Here is a 3,007-nt window from a genome sequence, read left to right on the forward strand (position 1 = left end):
TCCTGTGGCCACTGCTGAATTTTCCAGATTTGTGGCATATTGAGTGCAGCACTTTCACAGCATCATCTTTCAGGATTTGAAATAGCTCAGCTGGAATTCCATCACCTCCACTAGCTTTGTTTGTAGTGATGCTTCCTCAGGCCCACTTGACTTTGTACTCCAGGATGTCTGGCTCTAGGTGAGTGATCAGACCATCGTGGTTATCTGGGTCATGAAGATCTTTTTTGTATAGTTATTCTGTGTATTCTTGCCACCTCTTCTTAATATCTTCTGCTTCTGTTAGGTCCATATCATTTCTCCCCTTTACTGTGCTCATCTGTGCATGAAATGTTCCCTTGGTATCTCTCATTTTCTTGAAGAGATCTCTAGTCTTTCCCATTATATTTCTTTCCTGTATTTCTTTGTATTAATCCCTGAGGAAGTCTTTCTTATCTTTCCTTCCTATTCTCTGGAACTCTACATTCACATGGGTACATCTTTCCTTTTCTCCATTGCCTTTAGCCTCTCTTTTTTTCTTAGCTATTTGTAAGGCCTCCTCAGACAATCATTTTGGCTTTTTATATTTTTTTTTCTTGGGGATGGTCTTGATCCCTGCCTCCTGTACAATGTCACGAACCTCCATCCATAGTTCTTCAGGTACTTTGTCTATCAGATCTAACCCCTTGAATATATTTCTCATTTCCACTGTATAATCATAAGGGATTTGATTTACATCATACCTGAATGGTCTAGTGATTTTTCCCTACTTTCTTCAATTTAAGTCTGAATTTTGCAATAGGATGTTCATGGTAAGTGCTATGAAAGTAATATTAATCTGGGTTAAAACTATAAGAAAACTGATTCTTCTTCTTTTTTTAATTTATAATTTTTGCTGCTCTGGGTCTTAGTTGCACTCATGAGGGATTTTTAGTTGCTGCACACAAGCTCTTAGTTGCAGCATATGGGGTCTAGTTTCCTGATCAGGGATGGAACCCTGGCCCCTTGTGTTGGGAGTATGGAGTCTTTGCCTTCGGACCACCAGGGAAGCCGCCAAAACTGATTCTTTTGGATCTTTCAGAGCATTCCGTCCAATAGAACATTTTGTGATGATGAACAAGTCCTGTGGTTTCTAGTGTTCAATATGGTAGCAAGTCGCCACATGTGACTATGGTGTGCTTGATTTGTGGCTAGTGTGACAGAGGAATTTAAATTAATAAAAAGTAATTTAAACAGCACAGCCTCATGCTGTTATATAGACTAATGTTCGTTTTTCATTTTGTTCGGCTGATTACCACACACTTGGCAGTTTGCACATACTTGCTTATTAGCTCACAGTTCTTTAGGTCAGAAATACAGGCTATTTTGGCTGGTTTCTCTGCTTAGAGTCTCAAAAGACTGAAATCAAGGTGTTGGCTTGGCTGGGCTCCTGTCTAGAGGCTTGGGAAGAATCTGCTTCCAGGCTCACTTCAAGTTATTGACAGCCTTCAGTTCCTTGTTGCTGTAGGACTAAGGTCCTTGTTTATTTGCTGGCTGTTGGCCAGGGGTCACTTTCAGCAGATAGTGGCCAATCTCTGGTCCTCCCTTCCATCTGAAAGCCAGCAATGGCTTAAGCAAATCTGTGTGGTTCTTTCAGTCTCTCTGAATTTCCCTGCTAATACCAGCCTGAGCAAATATTCTGCTTTCAAAGTTCTCTCAATTGGGTCAGGCTTACCCCAATACTCTCTGTATCTAAAATCTAACTGATTAGGGGCTTTGCACCTGCAAAAAATCCCTTCACAATGGTAGTCAGATAGGTGTGTGATTGAATAACCAGAAAAGGACTCTCAGGAGGTCGTCTTCCAAATTCTGCCTACCACAGCCCCTTAAGATTTCTAGCCCTTTTGGTCTTCTGAACAGCATCATGTTGGTTGGCAAGAAAAAGTGCCTTATGAAAGCCAAGAAGAAAGTGGTTGCCCCATTTTCTAAGAATATTGGTATGATGTGAAAACACCAGCTATTCTGGGAAAACACTGGTCATGAGAACTCAAGGAACCAAAATTGAATCTGATTACCACACACTTGTATTTCTGAAGTGAATCTCGCTGATTTGCAGAATGATGAAGTTGCCTTTAGAAAATTCAATCTAATTACGGAGGATGTTCAAGGCAAAAACTACCTGACTAGTTTCCATGGGATAGATCTACCTGTGACAAAACGTGCTCCATGGTCAAAACAATGGTAGACCATGACTGAAGCTCACCTTGTTGTCAAGACTACCAATTGTTATTTGCCTCATCTGTCCTGTGTGGGCTTTACTAAGAAACACAGTAATCACATTCGGAAGACCTCTCATGTCCAGCACCAGCAGGTATGCCAGATTCACATGGAGATGACGATAATCATGGCCTGACGGGTGCAGACAAGTGACTTCAAAGAAGTGGTCCGTAAATTGATTCCAGACAGCATTGGAAAAGACATAGAAAAGGCTTGCCAATCTATCTGCTTTACGATGCCTTTGTTAGAAAAGTAAAAATGCTGAAGAAGTCCAAGTTTGAATTGGGAAAACTCATGGAACTACATGGTGAAGTTAGTAGTTCTGGAAAAGCTGCTGGGGATGAGACAGGTGCTAAAGTTAAACAAACTGATGGATATGAGTCCCCAGTCCAAGAATCTGTTTAAAATGCAGGCCTTTTTAATGGTGACAAAAGGTCTTATTTGTGGCCAAAAAAAAAAAAAAAAAGATTTCCAGAGATGATTTTGACTCAGCTTGGTTTTTGTAGTTTGCACTAACTTTAAACCCAACTCCCAAGTGAAATATGACCTCACAGTACATAGAGTAACTTCATTGCTTTGGTTTTGAATTCTTTCCTGTTCTCAAGAATCACATTGAAAATGTAGAAACCTAAGAGTTCATGGGTGTGGGTTGTAGGTGGGGCAGTGTAAGAGAATGTATTCCTATATCTACAAAGACTTTAACTTTCCACACTCTCTGGTTAAGATTAGGTTATATATAGATGAGATGGGCTGGCTGTGGAGCTGGAGGATGGAC

General features: G+C 40.6%; 1 pseudogene; it reads left to right on the forward strand.

Annotated features, from left to right (window-relative positions):
* The first annotated feature begins 1,879 nt into the window (after nucleotides 1–1,879).
* LOC783431 (small ribosomal subunit protein eS1-like) lies at nucleotides 1,880–2,699 on the forward strand (annotated as a pseudogene).
* Nucleotides 2,700–3,007: the final 308 nt, after the last annotated feature.

Source organism: Bos taurus, chromosome 14 (assembly GCF_002263795.3).
Source record: "Bos taurus isolate L1 Dominette 01449 registration number 42190680 breed Hereford chromosome 14, ARS-UCD2.0, whole genome shotgun sequence".
In the NCBI taxonomy this organism is placed as follows: domain Eukaryota; kingdom Metazoa; phylum Chordata; class Mammalia; order Artiodactyla; family Bovidae; genus Bos; species Bos taurus.